Raw genomic sequence first — 26,762 nt, 5'->3', positions numbered from 1 at the left:
AAACGAAGGAAGAAACGGAGAAACGAAGAAAGAAACGGAGAAACGAAGAACGAAACGCAGAAACGAAGAAAGGAACGGAGAATCGGAGAAATAAATGGAGAAACGAAGAAATAAACCGACAAACGGAGAAAGAAACGGAGAAACGAACAAAGAAACGGAGAAACGAACGAAGAAACGGAGAAACGAACAAAGAAACGGAGAAACGAACAAAGAAACGCAGAAACGGAGATAGAAACGGAGAAACGAAAAAAGAAACGGAGAAACGAACAAAGAAACGGAGAAACGAACAAAGAAACGGAGAAACGAACAACGAAACGGAGAAACAAACAATGAAACGGAGAAACGGAGAAACGAACAAAGAAACGGAGAAACGGCGCAACGAGAAATAAACGTTGAAACGAAGAAAGAAACGGAGAAACGAGGAAAGAAACGGAGAAACGAAGAAAGGAACGGAGTGACGAAGAAAGAAACGGAGAAACGGAGAAATAAATGCAGAAACGAAGAAATAAACGGAGAAACGAATAAAGAAACGGAGAAACGAAGAAAGAAACGGAGAAACGAACAAAGAAACGGAGAAATGAAGAAAGAAACGGAGAAACGGAGAAATAAATGGAGAAACGAAGAAATAAACGGAGAAACGAAGAAGGAAACGGAGAAACGAAGAAAGAAACGGAGAAACGAAGGAAGAAACGGAGAAACGAAGAAAGAAACGGAGAAACGAAGAAAGAAACGGAGAAACGAATAAGGAAACGGAGAAACGAAGAAAGAAACGGAGAAACGAAGAAAGAAACGGAGAAACGAAGAAAGAAACGGAGAAACGGAGAAATAAATGGAGAAACGAAGAAAGAAACGGTGAAACGAAGAAAGAAACCGCGAAACGGAGAAAGAAACGGAGAAACGAAGGAAGAAACAGAGAAACGAAGAAAGAAACGGAGAAACGAAGAATGAAACTTTGATACGAAGAAAGAAACGGAGAAACGAAGAAAGAAACGGAGAAACGAAGAAAGAAACGGAGAAACGAAGAAAGAAACGGAGAAACGAAGAAAGAAACAGAGAAACGAATAAGGAAACGGAGAAACGAACAAAGAAACGGAGAAACGAACAAAGAAACGGAGAAACGAAGAAAGAAACGGAGAAACGGAGAAATAAACGGAGAAACGGACAAAGAAACGGAGAAACGAACAAAGAAACGTTTGTCCGTTTCTCCGCTTCTCCGTTTCTCGGTTTCTCGGTTTCTCCGTTTCTCGCTTTCTCCGTTTCACGGTTTCTCCGTTTCTACGTTTCTCGGTTTCTCCGTTTCTCCATCTACTTCTCCGTTTCTCCGTTTCTTTGTTCGTTTCTCTGTTTCTTTGTTCGTTTCTTCGTTTTTTGGTCGTTTCTCCGTTTCTTTGTTCGTTTCTCCGTTTCTTTGTTCGTTTCTCGGTTTCTTTGTTCGTTTCTCCGTTTCTTTGTTCGTTTCTTCGTTTCTCCGTTTGTTTCTTCGTGTCTCCGTTTCTTTCTTCGTTTCTCCGTTTCTTTCTTCGATCCTCCGTTTCTTTTTTCGATTCTCCGTTTATTTCATCGTTTCTCCGTTTCTTTGTTCGTTTCTCCGTTTCTTTGTTCGTTTCTCCGTTTGCTTGTTCGTTTCTCCGTTTCTTTCTCCGTTTCTCGGTTTCTTTCTTCGTAACTCCATTTATTTCTCCGATTCTCCGTTTCTTTCTTCGTTTCTCCGTTCCTTTCTTCGTTTCTTCGTTTCTTTCTTCGATTCTCCGTTTCTTTCATCGTTTCTCCGTTTCTTTGTTCGTTTCTCCGTTCCTTTCTTCATTTCTCCGTTTATTTCTTCGTTTCTCCATTTATTTCTCCGTTTCTCCGTTTCTTTGCTCGTTTCTCCGTTTCTTTCTTCGTTTCTCCGTTTCTTTGTCCGTTTCTCCATTTCTTTGTTCGTTTGCCCATTTATTTCTCCGTTTCGCCGTTTCTTTGTTCGTTTCTCCGTTTCTTTGTTCGTTTCTCCGTTTGCTTGTTCGTTTCTCCGTTTCTTTCTCCGTTTCTCGGTTTCTTTCTTCGTAACTCCATTTATTTCTCCGATTCTCCGTTTCTTTCTTCGTTTCTCCGTTTCTTTCTTCGTTTCTCCGTTTCTTTGTTCGTTTCTCCGTTTCTTTCTTCGTTTCTCCGTTTCTTTGTTCGTTTCTCGGTTTCTTTGTTCGTTTCTCCGTTTGTTTCTTCGTGTCTCCGTTTCTTTCTTCGTTTCTCCGTTTCTTTCTTCGATCCTCCGTTTCTTTCTCCGTTTCTCGGTTTATTTCTTCGTTTCTCCATTTATTTCTCCGATTCTCCGTTTCTTTCTTCGTTTCTCAGTTTCTTTCATCGTTTCTCCGTTTCTTTCTTCGTTTCTCTCTCCGTTTCTCGGTTTATTTCTCCGTTTCTCCGTTTCTTTCTTCTTTTCTCCGTTTCTTTGTTCGTTTCTCAGTTTCTTTGTTCGTTTCTCAGTTTCTTTGTTCGTTTCTCCGTTTCTTTGTTCGTTTCTCCCTTTTCTCGGTTTATTTCTTAGTTTCTCCATTTATTTCTTTGATTCTCCGTTTTTTTCTTCGTTTCTTCGTTTCTTTCTTCGTTACTCCGTTTCTTTTTTCGTTTCTCCGTTTCTTTCTTCGTTTCTCCGTTTCTGTCTTCGTTTCTCCGTTTATTTCTTCGTTTCTCCATTTATTTCTCCGTTTCTCCGTTTCTTTCTTCGTTTCTCCGTTTCTTTGTACGTTTCTCCGTTTCCTTGTTCGTTTCTCCGTTTCTTTCTTCGTTCCTCCGTTTCATTCTTCGTTTCTCCGTTTCTTTCTTCGCATCTCCGTTTCTTTGTTCGTTTCGCCGTTTCTTTCTTTGTTTCACCGCTTCTTTCTTCGTTTCTCCGTTTATTTCTTCGTTTCTCCATTTATTTCTCCGCTTCTCCGTTTCTTTCTTCGTTTCTCCGATTCTTTGTTCGTTTCTCCGTTTCTTTCTTCGTTTCTCCGTTTCTTTCTTCGGTTCTCCGATTCTTTCTTCGTTTCTCGGTTTCTTTCTTCGTTTCTCCGTTTCTTTGTTCGTTTCTCCGTTTCTTTGTTCGTTTCGCCGTTTCTTTCTTTGTTTCACCGCTTCTTTCTTCGTTTCTCCGTTTATTTCTTCGTTTCTCCATTTATATCTCCGTTTCTCCGATTCTTTCTTCGTTTCTCCGATTCTTTGTTCGTTTCTCCGTTTCTTTCTTCGTTTCTCCGTTTCTTTTTTCGTTTCTCCGATTCTTTCTTCGTTCCTCGGTTTCTTTCTTCGTTTCTCCGTTTCTTTGTTCGGTTCTCCGTTTCTTTGTTCGTTTCACCGTTTCTTTCTTTGTTTCTCCGTTTCTTGCTTCGTTTCTCCGTTTATTTCTTCGTTTCTTCATTTATTTCTCCGTTTCTCTGTTTCTTTCTTCTTTACTCCGTTTCTTTGTTCGCTTCTCCGTTTCTTTCTTCGTATCTCCGTTTCTTTCTTTGTTTCTCCGTTTCTTTTCTTCGTTTCTCCGTTTCTTTCTTCGTTTCTCCGTTTCTTTTTTCGTTTCTCCGTTTCTTTCTTCGTTTCTCCGTTTCTTTGTTCGTTTCTCCGTTTTTTTCCTCGTTTCTCCGTTTCTTTCTTCGTTTCTACTTTTATTTCTTCGTTTCTTCATTTATTTCTCCGTTTCTTCGTTTCTTTCTTCGTTACTCCGTTTCTTTGTTCGCTTCTCCGTTTCTTTCTTCGTATCTCCGTTTCTTTCATTCTTTCTCCGTTTCTTTTCTTCGTTTGTCCCTTTCTTTCTTCGTTTCTCCGTTTCTTTGTTCGTTTCTCCGTTTCTTTCCTCGTTTCTCCGTTTCTTTCTTCGTTTCTACTTTTATTTCTTCGTTTCTCCATTTATTTCTCAGTTTCTCCGTTTCTTTGTTCGTTTCTCCGTTTCTTTCTTCGTTTCTCCATTTATTTCTCCGTTTCTCCGTTTTTTTCTTCGTTACTCCGTTTCTTTCTTCGTTTCTCCGTTTCTTTCTTCGTTTCTCCGTAACTTTCTTCGTTTCTCCGTTTATTTCTTCATTTCTCCATTTATTTCTCCGTTTCTCCATTTCTTCCTTCGTTTCATCGTTTCTCCCTTTCTCCGTTTCTCCGTTTCGATTAAATGATTATAATATTTATAATTTCGATTATAAATCATTTGATCTATAGTTAAATTAGACACTAATACTCTAAATACATATTTAATACATTTTTTAATCTCTTTAGCCTCCAGAAGAATTTTATTTATACTATTCACTATATATAATAACTTACACAGAATCGGAAATAAATCTAATTATTTATTTATAATAATTATTTTTTTTTCACTCATCTTAAAAATTGGGATGTACTCTTTAAATGTTCGATTCATTTCTTTAATTTATTCATTAAATTGAATTATTCTATCCTTTATAATAACTTTAATAAAATTAATCCCTATAATTATTATAGAACACATATTAAAATTTAATAATGAAATTTATTTTATTTGCCTAATTAATGTAATTATTGCCCCTATCATTTGCTTAAACAAAAAAATCAATCATGATAGTTATAGGATATTCATCTGTTATACAAACATCTATTATAGTTATATTATTAATAATTAACAGAAATACATTTTTAACATATCTCATTTTATATTCAATAATTTCTTTAATTTTAATTTTTATATTTAAAATAATAAAGATTAACTCTTCTTCCTTATATAATATATTAACCTCTAATAAAAGAAAAATTATTTTATACTCAATAATTATTATGTACACAAATTTCCCACCTGTAACACTCTTTATACTGAAATAAATCGTCCTAGAAACATTAATAAACTCAAGAATAAAATTTACCGTGGAAGGTTTAATTTTACATTTATTCGAAAGATGAAACATACAAAAGTTTGTACAAAAGTATTTATTTATTTTATCGCACGGTAGGGAATATCATACAAATGGAAATACTTATCTCTAATGTCGGTAAATTGTACTTGCCGCGCCATCTATTTGTGGAAATTAGAACAATTCCTCGACAAACTTGAGCGTTTCTCCGCCAGGTGTTTTCACCCCTTAAGTGTAGTTTAACCCTTTCTCCAATAGATGGCAACCCATGTAATTACCACGTTACAGGGATTTGTAATTACGGGTTCAGAATATATTTGCATACATACAAACTATAATTCCGATATGTAGAGAAATATTCATTTATTTTATCCCACGGCTTCTTCGATCGTATTTGTTCGATCTAACCAAATATTTCAAGAAATTGATGGCTTTTTATACCGAAGCATTGTCAAAAATTGTTTAATCAACGGTCCAACGATGGTTGTTAATAATTATGATAAATAAATGTCAAGATATTGCGAAGTCTGCGAAGGCGAACGGTTTCAGTGAATGTTTGCTCCTTTCAGCGATTGTCATTAACATTTACGCATGTTCCCTATATTAATCGAACAATGTGCATCTTATTTATGCATTAAAAAGGATTGACTCGCCTCTAGCAATTTATTTTGATCGAACTTCAAAGTAAAGAGATGTTTCTTAAAGTGTTAAAACATGGAAAGTAATAATTGTCTATGAGATATATTAATATAACATTTGATTAATACATGAAGAATCGAAATTCTTTGTAAAATAAGTGAATAAAAAATAAATATTATAAATAAATAATTAGATTTATATCTGTGTAAATTATTATATACAGTAAATAGTCGAAATAAAATTCTTCTGGAGGCTAAAGAGGTTAAAAAATGTATTAAATATGTATTTAGAGTATTAGTGTATAATTTAACTATAGCTCAAATGATTTATAATAGACATTATAACTATTATAATCGAGAAACGAAGAAACGTAGGAAGAAACGGAGAAACGAAGAAAGAAACGGAGAAACGAAGAATGAAACGGAGAAACGAAGAAAGAAACGGAGAAACGAAGAAAGGAGCGGAGAAATGAACAAATAAACGGAGATACGAAGAAAGAAACGGAGAAACAAAGAAAGAAACGGAGAAACGGAGAAATAAATGGAGAAACGAAGAAACAAACGGAGGAACGAAGAAAGAAACGGAGAAACGAAGAAAGAAACGGAGAAACGAAGAAAGAAACGGAGAAACGAAGAAAGAAACGGAGAAACGAAGAAAGAAACGGCGAAACGGAGAAATAAATGGGGAAACGAACAAAGAAGTGGAGAAACGAACAAAGAAACGGACAAACGAACAAAGAAACGGAGAAACGGAGAAATAAATGGAAAAACGAAAAAATAAACGGAAAAACGAAGAAAGGAGCGGAGAAACGAACAAAGAAACGGAGAAACGGAGAAACGGAGAAACGGAGAAACGGAGAAACGGAGAAACGGAGAAACGGAGAAACGGAGAAACGGAGAAACGGAGAAACGGAGAAACGGAGAAACGGAGAAACGGAGAAACGGAGAAACGGAGAAACGGAGAAACGGAGAAACGGAGAAACGGAGAAACGGAGAAACGGAGAAACGGAGAAACGGAGAAACGGAGAAACGGAGAAACGGAGAAACGGAGAAACGGAGAAACGGAGAAACGGAGAAACGGAGAAACGGAGAAACGGAGAAACGGAGAAACGGAGAAACGGAGAAACGGAGAAACGGAGAAACGGAGAAACGGAGAAACGGAGAAACGGAGAAACGGAGAAACGGAGAAACGGAGAAACGGAGAAACGGAGAAACGGAGAAACGGAGAAACGGAGAAACGGAGAAACGGAGAAACGGAGAAACGGAGAAACGGAGAAACGGAGAAACGGAGAAACGGAGAAACGGAGAAACGGAGAAACGGAGAAACGGAGAAACGGAGAAACGGAGAAACGGAGAAACGGAGAAACGGAGAAACGGAGAAACGGAGAAACGGAGAAACGGAGAAACGGAGAAACGGAGAAACGGAGAAACGGAGAAACGGAGAAACGGAGAAACGGAGAAACGGAGAAACGGAGAAACGGAGAAACGGAGAAACGGAGAAACGGAGAAACGGAGAAACGGAGAAACGGAGAAACGGAGAAACGGAGAAACGGAGAAACGGAGAAACGGAGAAACGGAGAAACGGAGAAACGGAGAAACGGAGAAACGGAGAAACGGAGAAACGGAGAAACGGAGAAACGGAGAAACGGAGAAACGGAGAAACGGAGAAACGGAGAAACGGAGAAACGGAGAAACGGAGAAACGGAGAAACGGAGAAACGGAGAAACGGAGAAACGGAGAAACGGAGAAACGGAGAAACGGAGAAACGGAGAAACGGAGAAACCGAGAAACGTAGAAACGGAGAAACCGTGAAACGGAGAAAGCGAGAAACGGAGAAACCGAGAAACCGAGAAACGGAGAAGCGGAGAAACGAAGAAACGTTTCTTTGTTCGTTTCTCCGTTTCTTTCTTCGTTTCTCCGTTTCTTTGTTCGTTTCTCCGTTTCTTTCTTCGTTTCTCCGTTTCATTCTTCGTTTCTCCGTTTCCTTATTCGTTTCTCCGTTTATTTCTTCGTTTCTCCGTTTCTTTCTTCGTTTCTCCGTTTCTTTCTTCGTTTCTCCGTTTCTTTCTTCGTATCAAAGTTTCATTCTTCGTTTCTCCGTTTCTTTCTTCGTTTCTCTGTTTCTTCCTTCGTTTCTCCGTTTCTTTCTCCGTTTCGCGGTTTCTTTCTTCGTTTCACCGTTTCTTTCTTCGTTTCTCCATTTATTTCTCCGTTTCTCCATTTCTTTCTTCGTTTCTCCGTTTCTTTCTTCGTTTCTCCGTTTCATTCTTCGTTTCTCCGTTTCCTTATTCGTTTCTCCGTTTATTTCTTCGTTTCTCCGTTTCTTTCTTCGTTTCTCCGTTTCTTTCTTCGTTTCTCCGTTTCTTTCTTCGTATCAAAGTTTCATTCTTCGTTTCTCCGTTTCTTTCTTCGTTTCTCTGTTTCTTCCTTCGTTTCTCCGTTTCTTTCTCCGTTTCGCGGTTTCTTTCTTCGTTTCACCGTTTCTTTCTTCGTTTCTCCATTTATTTCTCCGTTTCTCCATTTCTTTCTTCGTTTCTCCGTTTCTTTCTTCGTTTCTCCGTTTCATTCTTCGTTTCTCCGTTTCCTTATTCGTTTCTCCGTTTATTTCTTCGTTTCTCCGTTTCTTTCTTCGTTTCTCCGTTTCTTTCTTCGTTTCTCCGTTTCCTTCTTCGTTTCTCCGTTTATTTCTTCGTTTCTCCATTTATTTCTCCGTTTCTTTCTTCATTTCTCCGTTTCTTTCTTCGTTTCTCCGTGTCTTTCTTCGTTTCTCCGTTTCTTTGTTCGTTTCTCCGTTTATTTCTTCGTTTCTGCATTTACTTCTCCGTTTCTCTGTTTCTTTCTTCGTCACTCCGTTCCTTTCTTCGTTTCTCCGTTTCTTTCCTCGTTTCTCCGTTTCTTTCTTCGTTTCAACGTTTATTTCTCGTTGCGCCGTTTCTCCGTTTCTTTGTTCATTTCTCCGTTTCTCCGTTTCATTGTTTGTTTCTCCGTTTCGTTGTTCGTTTCTCCGTTTCTTTGTTCGTTTCTCCGTTTCTTTGTTCGTTTCTCCGTTTCTTTTTTCGTTTCTCCGTTTCTATCTCCGTTTCTGCGTTTCTTTGTTCGTTTCTCCGTTTCTTTGTTCGTTTCTCCGTTTCTTCGTTCGTTTCTCCGTTTCTTTGTTCGTTTCTCCGTTTCTTTCTCCGTTTGTCGGTTTATTTCTTCGTTTCTCCATTTATTTCTCCGATTCTCCGTTTCTTTCTTCGTTTCTCCGCTTCTTTCTTCGTTTCTTCGTTTCTTTCTGTGTTTCTCCGTTTCTTTCATCGTTTCTCCGTTTCTTTCTTCGTTTCTCCGTTTCTTTGTTCGTTTCTCCGTTTCTTTGTTCGTTTCTCCGTTTCTTTGTTCGTTTCTCCGTTTCCTTCTTCGTTTCTCCGTTTCTTTCATCGTTTCTCCGTTTCTTTCTTCGTTTCTCCGTTTCTTTCTTCGTTTCTCCGTTTATTTGTTCGTTTCTCCATTTATTTCTCCGTTTCTCCGTTTCTTCGTTCGTTTCTCCTTTTCATTCTTCGTTTCTCCGTTTCTTTCATCGTTTCTTCGTTTCTCCGTTTAACTTCGTTTCTCCGTTTATATCTTCGTTTCTCCATTTATTTCTCCGATTCTTTGTTCGTTTCTCCGTTTCTTTGTTCGTTTCTCCGTTCCTTTCTTAGTTTCTTCGTTTATTTCTTCGTTTCTCCATTTATTTCTCCGTTTCTCCGTTTCTTTCTTCGTTTGTCCAGTTCTTTGTTCGTTTTTCCGTTTCTTTGTTCGTTTCTCCCTTTCTTTCTCCGTTTCTCCGTTTCGTTCTTCGTTTGTCCGTTTCTTTGTTCGTTTCTCTGTTTGTTTCTTCGAATCTCCATTTATTTCTCCGTTTCTTCGTCTCTTCGTTCGTTTCTCCGTTTCATTCTTCGTTTCTCCGTTTCTTTCATCGTTTCTCCGTTTCTCCGTTTAACTTCGTTTCTCCGTTTATATCTTCGTTTCTCCATTTATTTATCCGATTCTTTGTTCGTTTCTACGTTTTTTCTTTGTTTCTCCGTTTCTTTGTTCGTTTCTCCATTTCTTTGTTCGTTTCCCCATTTATTTCTCCGTTTCGCCGTTTCTTTCTTCGTTTCTCCGTTTCTTTCTTCGTTTCTCCGTTTCTTTGTTCGTTTCTCCGTTTCTTTGTTCGTTTCTCCGTTTCTTTTTTCGTTTCTCCGTTTCCTTCTTCGTTTCTCCGTTTCTTTCATCGTTTCTCCGTTTCTTTCTTCGTTTCTCCGTTTCTTTCTTCGTTTCTCCGTTTATTTGTTCGTTTCTCCATTTATTTCTCCGTTTCTCCGTTTCTTCGTTCGTTTCTCCGTTTCAATCTTCGTTTCTCCGTTTCTTTCATCGTTTCTTCGTTTCTCCGTTTAACTTCGTTTCTCCGTTTATATCTTCGTTTCTCGATTTATTTCTCCGATTCTTTGTTCGTTTCTCCGTTCCTTTCTTAGTTTCTTCGTTTATTTCTTCGTTTCTCCATTTATTTCTCCGTTTCTCCGTTTCTTTCTTCGTTTCTCCGTTTCTTTGTTCGTTTCTCCGTTCCTTTCTTAGTTTCTTCGTTTATTTCTTCGTTTCTCCATTTATTTCTCCGTTTCTCTGTTTCTTTCTTCGTTTCTCCAGTTCTTTGTTCGTTTTTCCGTTTCTTTGTTCGTTTCTCCGTTTCTTTCTCCGTTTCTACGTTTCTTTCTTCGTTTGTCCGTTTCTTTGTTCGTTTCTCTGTTTGTTTCTTCGTTTCTCCATTTATTTCTCCGTTTCTTCGTTTCTTTGTTCGTTTCTACGTTTCTTTCTTTGTTTCCCCGTTTCTATCTTCGTTTGTCCGTTTCTTCGTTCGTTTCTCCGTTTCATTCTTCGTTTCTCCGTTTCTTTCATCATTTCTTCGTTTCTCCGTTTAACTTCGTTTCTCCGTTTATATCTTCGTTTCTCCATTTATCTATCCGATTCTTTGTTCGTTTCTACGTTTCTTTCTTTGTTTCTCCGTTTCTTTCTTCGTTTCTCCGTTTCTTTCTTCGTTTCTCCGATTCTTTGTTCGTTTCCCGTTTCTTTCTTCGTTTCCATTTTCTTTCTTCGTTTCTCCGTTTCTTTGGTCGTTTCTCCGTTTCTTTCTTTGTTTCTCCGTCTCTTTGTTCGTTTCTCCGTTTATTTCTTCATTTCTCGATTTATTTCTGCGATTCTCCTTTTCATTCTTCGTTTCTCTGTTTATTTGTTCCTTTCTCCATTTATTTCTCCGTTTCTCTGTTTCTTGGTCCGTTTCTCCGTCTCTTTGTTCATTTCTCCGTTCCTTTCTTCGTTTCTCCGTTTATTTCTTCGTTTCTCCATTTACTTCTTCGTTTCTCCGTTTCTTTCTTCGTTTCTCCGTTTCTTTCTTCGTTTCTCCGTTTCTTTCTTCGTTTCCCGTTTCTATCTTCGATTCTCCGTTTCTTTGTTCGTTTCTCCGTTTCTTTGTTCGTTTCTCCGTTTCTTTTTTCGTTTCTCCGTTTCCTTCTTCGTTTCTCCGTTTCTTTCATCGTTTCTCCGTTTCTTTCTTCGTTTCTCCGTTTCTTTCTTCGTTTCTCCGTTTATTTGTTCGTTTCTCCATTTATTTCTCCGTTTCTCCGTTTCTTCGTTCGTTTCTCCGTTTCAATCTTCGTTTCTCCGTTTCTTTCATCGTTTCTTCGTTTCTCCGTTTAACTTCGTTTCTCCGTTTATATCTTCGTTTCTCGATTTATTTCTCCGATTCTTTGTTCGTTTCTCCGTTCCTTTCTTAGTTTCTTCGTTTATTTCTTCGTTTCTCCATTTATTTCTCCGTTTCTCCGTTTCTTTCTTCGTTTCTCCGTTTCTTTGTTCGTTTCTCCGTTCCTTTCTTAGTTTCTTCGTTTATTTCTTCGTTTCACCATTTATTTCTCCGTTTCTCTGTTTCTTTCTTCGTTTCTCCAGTTCTTTGTTCGTTTTTCCGTTTCTTTGTTCGTTTCTCCGTTTCTTTCTCCGTTTCTACGTTTCTTTCTTCGTTTGTCCGTTTCTTTGTTCGTTTCTCTGTTTGTTTCTTCGTTTCTCCATTTATTTCTCCGTTTCTTCGTTTCTTTGTTCGTTTCTACGTTTCTTTCTTTGTTTCCCCGTTTCTATCTTCGTTCGTTTCTCCGTTTCATTCTTCGTTTCTCCGTTTCTTTCATCATTTCTTCGTTTCTCCGTTTAACTTCGTTTCTCCGTTTATATCTTCGTTTCTCCATTTATCTATCCGATTCTTTGTTCGTTTCTACGTTTCTTTCTTTGTTTCTCCGTTTCTTTCTTCGTTTCTCCGTTTCTTTCTTCGTTTCTCCGATTCTTTGTTCGTTTCCCGTTTCTTTCTTCGTTTCCATTTTCTTTCTTCGTTTCTCCGTTTCTTTGGTCGTTTCTCCGTTTCTTTCTTTGTTTCTCCGTCTCTTTGTTCGTTTCTCCGTTTATTTCTTCATTTCTCGATTTATTTCTGCGATTCTCCTTTTCATTCTTCGTTTCTCTGTTTATTTGTTCCTTTCTCCATTTATTTCTCCGTTTCTCTGTTTCTTGGTCCGTTTCTCCGTCTCTTTGTTCATTTCTCCGTTCCTTTCTTCGTTTCTCCGTTTATTTCTTCGTTTCTCCATTTACTTCTTCGTTTCTCCGTTTCTTTCTTCGTTTCTCCGTTTCTTTCTTCGTTTCTCCGTTTCTTTCTTCGTTTCCCGTTTCTATCTTCGATTCTCCGTTTCTTTGTTCGTTTCTCCGTTTCTTTGTTCGTTTCTCCGTTTCTTTTTTCGTTTCTCCGTTTCCTTCTTCGTTTCTCCGTTTCTTTCATCGTTTCTCCGTTTCTTTCTTCGTTTCTCCGTTTCTTTCTTCGTTTCTCCGTTTATTTGTTCGTTTCTCCATTTATTTCTCCGTTTCTCCGTTTCTTCGTTCGTTTCTCCGTTTCAATCTTCGTTTCTCCGTTTCTTTCATCGTTTCTTCGTTTCTCCGTTTAACTTCGTTTCTCCGTTTATATCTTCGTTTCTCGATTTATTTCTCCGATTCTTTGTTCGTTTCTCCGTTCCTTTCTTAGTTTCTTCGTTTATTTCTTCGTTTCTCCATTTATTTCTCCGTTTCTCCGTTTCTTTCTTCGTTTCTCCGTTTCTTTGTTCGTTTCTCCGTTCCTTTCTTAGTTTCTTCGTTTATTTCTTCGTTTCTCCATTTATTTCTCCGTTTCTCTGTTTCTTTCTTCGTTTCTCCAGTTCTTTGTTCGTTTTTCCGTTTCTTTGTTCGTTTCTCCGTTTCTTTCTCCGTTTCTACGTTTCTTTCTTCGTTTGTCCGTTTCTTTGTTCGTTTCTCTGTTTGTTTCTTCGTTTCTCCATTTATTTCTCCGTTTCTTCGTTTCTTTGTTCGTTTCTACGTTTCTTTCTTTGTTTCCCCGTTTCTATCTTCGTTTGTCCGTTTCTTCGTTCGTTTCTCCGTTTCATTCTTCGTTTCTCCGTTTCTTTCATCATTTCTTCGTTTCTCCGTTTAACTTCGTTTCTCCGTTTATATCTTCGTTTCTCCATTTATCTATCCGATTCTTTGTTCGTTTCTACGTTTCTTTCTTTGTTTCTCCGTTTCTTTCTTCGTTTCTCCGTTTCTTTCTTCGTTTCTCCGATTCTTTGTTCGTTTCCCGTTTCTTTCTTCGTTTCCATTTTCTTTCTTCGTTTCTCCGTTTCTTTGGTCGTTTCTCCGTTTCTTTCTTTGTTTCTCCGTCTCTTTGTTCGTTTCTCCGTTTATTTCTTCATTTCTCGATTTATTTCTGCGATTCTCCTTTTCATTCTTCGTTTCTCTGTTTATTTGTTCCTTTCTCCATTTATTTCTCCGTTTCTCTGTTTCTTGGTCCGTTTCTCCGTCTCTTTGTTCATTTCTCCGTTCCTTTCTTCGTTTCTCCGTTTATTTCTTCGTTTCTCCATTTACTTCTTCGTTTCTCCGTTTCTTTCTTCGTTTCTCCGTTTCTTTCTTCGTTTCTCCGTTTCTTTCTTCGTTTCCCGTTTCTATCTTCGATTCTCCGTTTCTTTGTTCGTTTCTCCGTTTCTTTCTTTGTTTCTCCGTTTCTTTGTTCGTTTCTCCGTTTATATCCTCATTTCTTCATTTATTTCAACGATTCGCAGTTTCTTTCTTCATTTCTCCGTTTATTTGCTCGTTTCTCCATTTACTTCTCCGTTTCTCCGTTTCTTTGTTCGTTTCTTCGTTTCTCTGTTCGTTTCTCCGTTTCTTTGTTCGTTTCGCAGTTTCTTTGTTCGTTTCTCCGTTTCTCTGTTTCTTTGTCCGTTTCTCCGTTTCTTTGTTCATTTCTCCGTTCCTTTCTTCGTTTCTCCGTTTATTTCTTCGGTTTCTCCATTTACTTCTTCGTTTCTCCTTTTCTTTCTTCGTTTCTCCGTTTATTTCTTCGTTTCTCCATTTATTTCTTCGTCTCTCCGTTTCTTTCATCGTTTCTTCGTTTCTCCGTTTAACTTCGTTTCTCCGTTTATATCTTCGTTTCTCCATTTATTTATCCGATTCTTTGTTCGTTTCTAAGTTTCTTTCTTTGTTTCTCCGTTTCTTTCTTTGTTTCTCCGTTTCTTTCTTCGTTTCTCCGTTTCTTTCTTCGTTTCGCCGTTTCTTTTTTCGTTTCTCCGCTTCTTTCTTCGTTTCTCCGTTTCTTTGTTCGTTTCTCCGTTTCTTTGTTCGTTTCTCCGTTTCTTTCTTCGTTTCTCCGTTTCTTTCTTCGTTCCCCCGTTTGTTTCTCCGTTTCTTTGTCCGTTTCTCTGTTTCTCCGTTTCTTTGTTCGTTTCTCCGATCCTTTCTCCGTTTCTCCGTTTATTTCTTCGTTTCTCCATTTACTTCTCCGTTTCTCCATTTATTTCTCCGTTTCTCCGTTTCTTTCTTCGTTTCTCCGTTTCTTTGTTCGTTTCTCCGTTTCTTTGTTCGTTTCTCCGTTTCTTTCTTCGTTTCTCCGTTTCTTTCTTCGTTCCTCCGTTTATTTCTCCGTTTCTTTGTCCGTTTCTCTGTTTCTCCGTTTCTTTGTTCGTTTCTCCGATCCTTTCTCCGTTTCACCGTTTGTTTCTTCGTTTCTCCATTTACTTCTCCGTTTCTCCGTTTCTTTCTTCGTTTCTCCGTTTCTTTGTTCGTTTCTCCGTTTTCTGGTCGTTTCTCCGTTTCTTTCTTCATTTCTCCGTTTCTTTCTTCGTTTCTCCGTTTATTTGTTCATTTCTCCGCTCCTTTCTTCGTTTCTCCGTTTCTTTCTCTGTTTCTCCGTTTCATTCTTCGTTTCTCCGTTTCTTTCGTCGTTTCTCCGTTTCTTCCTACGTTTCTTCGTTTCTCCGTTTCTCCGTTTCTCCGTTTCTCCGTTTCTCCGTTTCGATTAAATGATAATAATAGTTATAACTTCTATTATAAATCATTTGAGCTATAGTTAAATTATACACTAATACTCTAAATACATATTTAATATATTTTTTAATCTCTTTAGCCTCCAGAAGAATTTTATTTCTACTATTTACTGTATATAATAATTTACACAGAATCGGAAATAAATCTAATTATTTATTTATTATATTTATTTTTAATTCACTTATTTTACCAAGAATTTCGATTCTTCATGTATTAATCAAATGTTATATTAATATATCTCATAGACAATTGTTACTTTCCATGTTTTAAAACTTTAAGAAACATCTCTTTACTTTGAAGTTCGATCAAAATAAATTGCTAGAGGCGAGTCAATCCTTTTTAATGCATAAATAAGATGCACATTGTTCGATCAATATAGGGAACATGCGTAAATGTTAATGACAATTGCTGAAATGAACAAATATTCACCAAAACCATTCGCCCTCGAAGATTTCGCAATATCTTGATGTTGGTTTGTCATAATTATTAACAACCGTCGTAGGATCATACTTTAGACAATTATTAACAATGTCCTAGTATAAATAATGGCTTAAACTATCATTTCGTTGAAATATTCCTTGTTCGCTAAGGAATTTTTCCTTGAGATCCAACTGACATTCTCAAGGCTACACGTATCGATTATCGATTCACAAGTATTTATCGCGGTGATTTTTCTATCTAAAAAAGCGATTAATTGAATTTTGGCACTTTTGTGTAAAAAATACCACTTCTACGCGTATTGTGTAAATTATAAGAATTAAACAAATGTTAAATTAATGTATCTAATGAACAATTGTAACTTTCCGTGCTTTAAAACTTTACGAAACACGTTTTAACGATCAAAATCAATTTCGATAAGTTTCTTAATTAATTGCAATACATAAATAAGATGCACATTGTTCGATCAATATATGGAACATGCGTAAATGTTAATAACAATCGCTGAAATGAACAAACATTCACTGGAACCTATCGACATCGCAGACTTCGCAATTTCTTGACATTTATTTATCATAATTATTAACAACCGTCGTTGGACCGTAGTTTAAACAATTTCTGACAATGTTTCGGTATAAAAAGCCATCAATTTCTTGAAATATTTGGTTAGATCGAACAAATACGATCGAAGAAGCCGTGGGATAAAATAAATGAATATTTCACTACATATCGGAATTATAGTTTGTATGTATGCAAATATATTCTGAACCCGCAATTACAAATACCTGTAACGTGGTAATTACATGGGATGCCATCTATTGGAGAAAGGGTTAAACTACACTTAAGGGGTGAAAACACCTGCCGGAGAAACGCTCAAGTTTGTCGAGGAGCTGTTCTAATTTCCACAACTAGATGGCGCCACAAGTACAATTTACCGACATTAGAGATAAGTATTTCCATTTGTATGATATTCCCTACCGTGCGATAAAATAAATAAATACTTTTGTACAAATTTTTGTATGTTTCATCTTTCGAATAAATGTAAAATTAAACCTTCCACGGTAAATTTTATTCTTAAATTTATTAATGTTTCTAGGACGATTTATTTCGGTATAAAGAGTGCTATATGTGGGAAATTTGTGTACATAATAATTATTGAAAAAAAAATAATTATTATAAATAAATAATTAGATTTATTTCCGATTCTGTGTAAATTATTATATATAGTAAATAGTATAAATAAAATTCTTCTGGAGGCTAAAGAGATTAAAAAATATATTAAATATGTATTTAGAGTATTAGTGTCTAATTTAACTATACATCAAATGATTTATAATAGAAATTATGAATATTATAACCATTTAATCGACACGGAGAAACGGAGAAACGGAGAAACGGAGAAACGGAGAAACGATGAAACGAAGGAAGAAACGGAGAAACGATGAAAGAAACGGAGAAATGAAGAAAGAAACGAAGAAACGAAGAAAGAAACGGAGAAACGAAGAAATAAACCGAGAAACGGGGAAGAAACGGAGAAACGGAGAAATAAATGGAGAAACGAAGAAATAAACGGAGAAACGAAGAAAGAAACGGAGAAACGAAGAAATAAACCGAGAAACGGAGAAAGAAACGGAGAAACGAACAAAGAAACGGAGTAACGAAGAAAGAAACGAAGAAACGGAGAAATAAATGAAGAAACGAAGAAATAAAAGTAGAAACGAAGAAAGAAACGGAGAAACGAGGAAAGAAACGGAGAAACGAACAAAGAAACGGAGAAACGAAGAAAGAAACGGAGAAACGAAAAAAGAAACGGAGAAACGAAGAAAGAAACGGAGAAACGAACAAAGAATCGGAGAAACGAAGAAAGAAACGGAGAAACGAAGAAAGAAACGGAGAAACGAACAAAGAATCGGAGAAACGAAGAAAGAAACGGAGAAACGGAGAAATAAATGGAGAAACGAAGAAATAACGGAGAAACGAAGAAAGAAGCGGTGAAACAAAGAAAGAAACGGCGAAACGAACAAAGAAACGGAGAAGCGAAGAAAGAAACGGAGAAACGAAGAATGAAACGGAGAAACGAACAAAGAAACGAAGAAACGCAGAAAGAAACGGAGAAACGAACAAAGAAACGGAGAAACGAACAAAGAAACGGAGAAACGGAGAAATAAATGGAGAAACGAAGAAATAAACGGAGAAACGAACAAGGAAACGGAGAAACGAAGAAATAAATGGAAAAACGAACAATGAAACGGAGACACGAAGAAATAAACGGAGAAACGGAGAAATAAATGGAGAAACGAAGAAATAAACGGAGAAACGAAGAAAGAAACGGAGAAACGGAGAAATAAATGGAGAAACGAAGAAATAAACGGAGAAACGAAGAAAGAAACGGAGAAACGTAGAAAGAAACTGAGTAACGAAGAAAGAAACGAAGAAACGAAGGAAGAAGCGGAGAAATAAATGGAGAAACGAAGAAATAAACCGAGAAACGGAGAAAGAAACGGAGAAACGAACAAAGAAACGGAGAAACGAACAAAGAAACGCAGAAACGAACAAAGAAACGGAGAAACGAACAAAGAAACGGAGAAACGAAGAAGGAAACGGAGAAACGGAGAAATAAATGGATAAACGAAGAAATAAAAGTAGAAACGACGAAAGAAACCGAGAAACGAACAAAAAACGGTGAAACGGAGAAACGGAGAAACGGAAAAACCGAGAAACGGAGAAACGGAGAAACCGTGAAACGAAGAAACCGAGAGACGGAGAAACGGAGAAACCGAGAAACGGAGAAATGGTGATACGGAGAAACGGAGAAACGGAGAAACGAACAAAGAAACGGAGAAACGAACAAAGAAACGGTGAAACGAAGATAAACGGAGAAACGAAGAAACGATGAAAGAAACGGAGAAACGAAGAAAGAAACGGAGAAACGGAGAAATAAATGGAGAAACGAAGAAATAAACGGAGAAACGGAGAAATAAATGGAGAATCGAAGAAATAAACGGAGAAACGAAGAAAGAAACGGTCAAACAAAGACAGAAACGGAGAAACGAACAATGAAACGGGGAAACGAACAAAGAAACTGAGGAACGAAGAATGAAACGGAGAAACGTACAAAGAAACGGAGAAACGAACAACGAAACGGAGAAACGAAGAAAGAAACGTTTCTCCGTTTCTCCGTTTCTCCGTTTCTCCGTTTCTCAGTTTCTCCGTTTCTCCGTTCCTTGGTTTCTCCGTTTCTCGGTTTCTCCGTTGCTCGGTTTCTCCGTGTCTCGGTTTCTTCGTTTCTCCGTTTCTCCGTTACTCGGTTTCTCCGTTTCTCCGTTTCTCCGTTTCTCCGTTTCTCCGATTCTCTGTTTCTGCGTTTCTCCGTTTCTCCGTTTCTCCGTTTCTCGGTTGCTCCGTTTCTCGGTTTCTCCGTTTCTCCGTTTCTCCGTTTCTCGGTTTCTCCGATTCTCGGTTTCTCCGATTCTCGGTTTCTCGGTTTCTCCGTTTCCCCGTTTCTCGGTTTCTCCGTTTCTCCGTTTCTCGGTTTCGCCGTTTCTCCGTTTCTCGGTTTCTCCGTTTCACGGTTTCTCCGTTTCTCCGTTTCTCCGTTTCTCCGATTCTCCGTTTCTCCGTTTCTCCGTTTCTCCGTTTCTCCGTATCTCCGTTTCTCCGTTTCTTGGTTTCTCCGTTTCTCCGTCTCTCGGTTTCTCCGTTTCTCGGTTTCTCCATTTCTCCGTTTCTCGGTTTTTCCGTTTCTCCATTTATTTCTCCGATTCTCCGTTTCTTTCTTCGTTTCTCCGTTTATTTCTTCGTTTCTCCATTTACTTCTCCGTTTCTCCGTATCTTACTTCGTTTCTCCGTTTCTTTGTTCGTTTCTCCGTTTCGTTGTTCGTTTCTCCGTTCCTTTCTTCGTTTCTCCGTTTATTTCTTCGTTACTCCATTTATCTCTCCGTTTCTCGGTTTCTTTCTTCGTTTCTCCATTTCTTTGCTCGTTTCTCCGCTGCTTTCTTCGTTTCTCCGTTTATTTTTTCGTTTTTCCATTTATTTCTCCGTTTCTCCGTTTCTTTCTTCGTTTCTCCGTTTCTTTCCACGTTTCTCCATTTCATTGTTCGTTTCCCCATTTATTTCTCCGTTTCGCCGTTTCCTTCTTCGTTTCTCCGTTTCTTTGTTCGTTTCTCCGTTTGTTTCTTCGCTTCTCCATTTATTTCTCCGTTTCTCCGTTTCTTTCTTTGTTTCTCCGTTTCATTCATCCTTTCTCCGTTTATTTCTTCGTTTCTCCATTTATTTCTTCGTTTCTCCGTTTCTTTCTTCGTTTCTCCGTTTCTTTCGTCGTTTCTCCGTTTCTCCGTTTCTCCGTTTCGATTAAATGATTATAATAGTTATAATTTCTATTATAACTCATTTGAGCTATTGTTAAATTATGCACGAATACTCTAAGTACTTATTTAACATATTTTTTAATCTCTTTAGCCTCCAGAAGAATATTATTTATACTATTTACTGTATATAATAATTTACACAGAATCGGAAATAAATCTAATTATTTATTTATAGTAATTATTTTTTTTTCACTTATCATAAAAATTGGGATGTACTGCTTAAATGTACGATTCATTTCTTTAATTTATTCATTAAATTGAACACCCCTATTCTTTATAATCACTCTAATAGAATTAATCCCTATAATTATTATAGAACTCATATTAAAATTTAATAATGAAATTTATTATATTTGCCTAATTAATGTAATTATTGCCCCTATCATTTGCTTAAGCAAAAAATCAATCATAATAATTATAGGATATTGATCTGTTATACAAACATCTATTACAGTTATTTTGTTAATAATTAACAAAAATACATTTTTAACATATTTCATTTTATATTCAATAATTTCTTTAATTTTAATTTTTCTATTTAAAATAATAAAGATTGACTCTTCTTCCTTATTTAATATATTAACCTCTAATAAAAGAAAAGTTATTTTATACTCAATAATTATTATGTACACAAATTTCCCACCTATAGCACTCTTTGTACTGAAATAAATCGTCCTAGAAACATTGATAAATTCAAGAATAAAATTTACCGTGGAAGGTTTAAGTTTACATTTATTCGAAAGATGAAACATACAAAAGTTTGTACAAAAGTATTGTTGTTTCGTTCTCTCGTCCTATCACTTGGATCTCTGGAGGAGAGATCCTTTTGAATGATTTATCCCCGTACGAGCCCCCAAATAACTATTTCTCTGATGTGGTATATTAAAGTATATTTAATAATATTATATATTACAATGATGGTAGTGTTAGATGTAGTGTCAGTGGTTAGTTTCGCTGGATACGTCTTTTAGTTGTCTCGTCTTATCGTCTTTTTAGTCATACCGTCCGTGACACACTCTTCGGACATACTCTCGTGGTCATACTTTGTCATACTATGTTGCTACGTTCTTCTCGCGCTCTATATAGTCATTCCCATTCATTCTCTTTACTTCCAATCCTCAGTCCCTCTCACTTCAAACATTCGGCCACGCTCGGCCATCCCAATCACCCGTCTTTTCTAAACACTCTTCACTTTCTCCGAACCACATGTATTTCCCTTCATCCCCATGCATTCTCACGCTCGGTCGTCGCACAAGACCCCCTGTAAAGGATACTCGTGCCTTTCAGGAAAACTAGCGAGCCGATCGGCGCTAAATGTTTACTTCAACTCGAGTCCAACCGCGCACGTTATCTTGTTTAGGCCTACGCTCGAAGCAGGCCTAAGCGGACGCCGAAAATCCGATACTACAGTATTTATTTATTTTATCGCACGGTAGGGAATATCATACAAATGGAAATACTTATTTGTAATGTCGGTAAATTGTACTAGTCGCGCCATCTAGTTGTGGAAATTAGAACAATTCCGCGACAAACTTGAGCGTTTCTCCGCCAGGTGTTTTCACCCCTTAAGTGTAGTTTAACCCTTTCTCCAATAGATGGCAACCCATGTAATTACCACGTTACATGGATTTGTAATTGCGGGTTCAGAATATATTTGCATACATACAAACTATAATTCCGATATGTAGAGAAATATTCATTTATTTTATCCCACGGCTTCTTCGAACGTATTTGTTCGATATAACCAAATATTTCAAGAAATTGATGGCCTTTTATACCGAAACATTGTCAAAAATTGTTTAATCTACGGTCCAACGACGGTTGTTAATAATTGTGATAAATAAATGTCATGATATTGCGAAGTCTGCGAAGGCGAACAGTTTCAGTGAGTGTTTGTTCATTTCAGCGATTGGTATTAACATATACGCATGTTCCCTATATTGATCGAACAATATGCATCTTATTGATGCATTAAAAATGATTGATTCGCATCTAGCAATTGATTTTGATCGAACTTCAAAGTAAAAAGATGTTTGTTGAGGTTTTAAAACATGGAAAGTAATAATTGTCTATGAGATTTATCAATTTAACAATTGATTAATACATGAAGAATCGAATTTTTTGATAAAATAAGTGAATAAAAAATAATTATTATAAATAAATAATTAGATCTATTTCCGATTCTGTGTAAATTATTATATACAGTAAATAGTATAAATAAAATTCTTCTGGAGGATAAAGGGATTGAAAAATATATTAAACATGTATTTAGAGTATTAGTGTATAATTTAATTATAGCTCAAATGATTTATAATAGAAATTATAACTATTATAATCATTTAATCGAAACGGAGAAACGGAGAAACGGAGAAACGATGAAACGACGGAAGAAACGGAGAAACGAAGAAGCAGACGGAGAAATGAAGAAAGAAACGAAGAAGCGAAGAAAGAAACGGAGAAATGAAGAAACAAACCGAGAAACGGAGAAAGAAACGGAGAAACGAAGAATGAAACAGAGAAACGAACAAAGAAACGCAGAAACCAAGAATGAAACGGAGAAACGAAGAAATAAACGGAGAAATGAAGAAAGAAACGGAGAAACAAAGAAAGAAAGGGAGAAACGAAGAAAGAAACGGACAAACGAAGAATGAAACGGAGAAACGAAGAAGGAAACGAAGAAATAAATGGAGAAACGAAGATATAAACGGAGAAACGAAGAAAGAAACGGAGAAACGAACAAAGAAACGGAGAAACGGAGAAATAAATGGAGAAACGAAGAAATAAACGGAGAAACGAAGAAAAAAACGGAGAAACGAACAAAGAAACGGAGAAACGAACAAAGAAACGGAGAAACGAAGAAAGAAACGGAGAAACGAAGAATGAAACGGAGAAACGAAGAAAGAAACGGAGAAATAAATGGAGATACGAAGATATAAACGGAGAAACGAACAAAGAAACGGAGAAACGAACAAAGAAACGGAGAAACGAAGAAAGAAACGGAGAAACGAACAAAGAAACGGAGAAACGAAGAAAGAAACGGAGAAACGAAGAACGAAACGGAGAAACGAAGAAAGAAACGGAGAAACGAAGAATGAAACGGAGAAACGGAGAAATAAATGGAGAAACGAAAAAATAAACGGAGAAACGAACAAAGAAACGGAGAAACGATGAAAGAAACGGAGAAACGAACAAAGAAACGGAGAAACGAACAAAGAAACGGAGAAACGAAGAAAGAAACGGAGAAACGTAGAAATAAATGGAAAAACGAAGAAGTAAACGGAGAAACGAACAAGGAAACGGAGAAACGAAGAAAGAAACGGAGAAACGAAGAAAGAAAAGGAGAAACGAAGAAAGAATCGGAGAAACGAAGAAAGAAACGGAAAAACGAACAAAGAAACGGATGAACGAAGAAACAAACGGAGAGACGGGAAATAAATGGAGAATGGAAGAAATAAACGGAGAAACGAAGAAAGAAACGGAGAAACGAACAAAGAAACGGAGAAACGAAGAAAGAAACGGAGAAACAAACAAAGAAACGGAGAAACGAAGAAAGAAACGGAGAAACGGAGAAATAAATGGAGAAACGAAGAAATAAGCGGAGAAACGAACAAAGAAACGGAGAAATGGACAAAGAAACGGAGAAACGAAGAAAGAAACGGGGAAACGAACAAAGAAACGGAGAAATAAATGGAGAAACGAAGATATAAACGGAGAAACGAAGATAAACGGAGAAACGAAGAAAGAAACGGAGAAACGTTTGTCCGTTTCTCCGTTTGTCCGTTTCTCCGTTTCTCGGTTTCTCGGTTTCTCGGTTTCTCGGTTTCTCCGTTTCTCCGTTTCTCCGTTTCTCCGTTTCTCCGTTTCTCGGTTTCCCAGTTTCTCCGTTTCTCGGTTTCTCCGTTTCTTGGTTTCTCCGTTTCTCCGTTTCTCGGTTTCTCCGTTTCTCGGTTTCTCCGTTTCTCCGTTTCTCGGTTTCTCCGTTTCTCGGTTTCTCCGTTTCTCGGTTTTTCCGTTTCTCCGCTTCTCCGTTTCTCCGTTTCACCGTTTTTGGTTCGTTCCTCCATTTATTTCTCCGTTTCTCCGTTTGTTTGTCCGTTTCTCCGTTTCTCCGTTTCTATGTTCGTTTCTCCGTTCCTTTCTTCGTTTCTCCATTTACTTCTCCGTTTCTCCGTTTCTTCCTTCGTATCTCCGTTTCCTTCTTCGTTTATTTCTCCGTTTCTCCGTTTCTTTCATCGTTTCTCCGTTTCTTAGTTCGTTTCTCCGTTTCTTTCTTCGTTTCTCCGTTTCTTTCTTCGTTTCTCCGTTTCTTTCTTCGTTTCTCCGTTTTTTCCTTCGTTTCTTCGTTTCTCCGTTTCTCCGTTTCTCCGTTTCTCTTATTCTCCGTTTCGATTAAATGATTATAATAGTTATAATTTCTATTATAAATCATTTGAGCTATAGTTAAGTTATACACTAATACTCTAAATACATATTTAATATATTTTTTAACGTCTTTAGCCTCCAGAAGAATTTTATTTATACTATAATATTTACTGTATATAATAATATACACAGAATCGGAAATAAATCTATTTATTTATAATAATTATTTTTTATTCACTTATTTTACCAAAAATGTCGATTTTTCATGTTTTAATCAAATGTTAAATTGATATATCTCATAGACAATTATTACTTTCCATGTTTTAAAACTTTAAGAAACATCTCTTTACTTTGATGTTCGATCAAAATCAATTGCTAGAGGCGAATCAATCATTTTTAATGCATAAATAAGATGCACATTGAAACCATTCGCCCTCGAAGATTTCGCAATATTTTGATGTTTGTTTATCATAATTATTAACAACCGTCGTAGGATCATACATTAGACAATTATTAACAATGTCCTAGTATAAATAATGGCTTAAAATTTCATTTCGTTGAAACATTCCTTGTTCGCGAAGGAATTTTTCCTTGAGATCCAACTGACATTCTCAAGGCTGCACCTATCGATTATCGATTCACAAGTATTTATCGCGGTGATTTTGCTATCTGAAAAAGCGATTAATTGAATTTTGGCACTTTTGTGTAAAAAATACCACTTCTACGCGTGTTGTGTAAATTATAAGAATTAAACAAATGTTAAATTGATGTATCTAATGAACAATTGTTATTTTCCGTGCTTTAAAACTTTACGAAACTCGTTTTAACGTGGAGTCTCGATCAAAATCAATTTCGATAAGTTTCTTAATTAATTGCAAAATATAAATAAGATGCACATTGTTCGATCAATATAGGGAACATGCGTAAATGTTAATAACAATCGCTGAAATGAACAAACATTCACTGAAACCGTTCGCCTTCGCAGACTTCGCAATATCTTGACATTTATTTATCATAATTATTAACAACCGTCTTTGGACCGTAGATTAAACAATTTTTGACAATGCTTCGGTATAAAAAGCCATCAATTTCTTGAAATATTTGGTTAGATCGAACAAATACGATCGAAGAAGCCGTGGGATAAAATAAATGAATATTTATCTACATATCGGAATTATAGTTTGTATGTATGCAAATATATTCTGAACCCGCAATTACAAATCCCTGTAACGTGGTAATTACATGGTTTGCCATCTAATGGAGAAAGGGTTAAACTACACTTAAGGGGTGAAAACACCTGGCGGAGAAACTCTCAAGTTTGTCGAGGAATTGTTATAATTTCCACAAATAGATGGCGCGACAAGTACAATTTACCGACATTAGAGATAAGTATTTCCATTTGTATGATATTCCCTACCGTGCGATACAAGAAATAAATACTTTTGTACAAACTTTTGTATGTTTCATCTTTCGAATAAATGTAAAATTAAACCTTCCACGGTAAATTTTATTGTTGAATTTATTAATGTTTCTAGGACGATTTATTTCAGTATAAAGAGTGCTATAGGAGGGAAATTCGTGTACATAATAATTAGTGAGTATAAAATAATTTTTCTTTTATAAGAAGTTAATATATTATATAAGGAAGAAGAGTTAATCTTTATTATTTTAAATATAAAAATTAAAATTAAAGAAATTATTGAATATAAAATGAAATATGTTAAAAATGTATTTTGTTAATTATTAATAAAATAACTATAATGTATGTTTGTATAACAGATGAATATCCTATAATTATTATGATTGATTTTTTTGTTTAAGCAAATGATAGGGGCAATAATTGCATAATTAGGCAAATAAAATAAATTTCATTATTAAATTTTAATATGACTTCTTTAATAACTATAGGGATTAATTTTATTAAAGTTATTATAAAGAATAGATTAATTCAATTTAATGAATAAATTAATGAAATGAATCGAACATTTAGAGAGTACATCCCTATTTTTAAGATAAGTGAAAAAAAAATAATTCTGATAAATAAATAATTAGATTTATTTCCGATTCTGTGTAAGTTATTATATATAGTAAATATAATAGTGTAAATAAAATTCTTCTGGAGGCTAAAGAGATTAAAAAATATATTAAATATGTATTTAGAGTATTAGTGTCTAATTTAACTATAGATCAATTGATTTATGATAGAAATTACAAATATTATAATCATTTCATCGAAACGGAGAAACGGAGAAACGGAGAAACGATGAAACGAAGGAAGAAACGGAAAACCGGAGAAATAAATGGAGAAACGAAGAAATAAACGGAGAAACGAAGAAAGAAACGGAGAAACGAAGAAAGAAATGGAGAAACGAAGAAATAAACGGAGAAACGAACAAATAAACGGAGAAACGAACAACGAAACGGAGAAACGGAGAAACGAAGAAAGAAACGTAGAAATGAAGAAAGAAACGGAGAAACGAAGAAGGAAACGGAGAAGCGAAGAAAGAAACGGAGGAACGAACAAAGAAACGGAGAAACGTTTCTACGTTTTTCCGTTTCTCGGTTTCTCCGTTTCCCCGTCTCTCCGTTTCTTTGTTCCTTAACTCCGTTTCTTTCTTTGTTTCTCCGTTTCTTTGTTCGTTTCTCCGTTTATTTCTTCATTTCTCCATTTATTTCTCCGTTTCTCCGTTTCTTTCTTCGTTTGGCCGTTTCTTTGTTCGTTTCTCTGTTTGTTTCTTCGTTTCTCCATTTATTTCTCCGTTTCTTCGTTT

Source organism: Ptiloglossa arizonensis, chromosome 6 (assembly GCF_051014685.1).
Source record: "Ptiloglossa arizonensis isolate GNS036 chromosome 6, iyPtiAriz1_principal, whole genome shotgun sequence".
NCBI classification, from domain to species: Eukaryota; Metazoa; Arthropoda; class Insecta; order Hymenoptera; family Colletidae; genus Ptiloglossa; species Ptiloglossa arizonensis.
Note: the sequence above shows the minus strand (reverse complement) of the source record.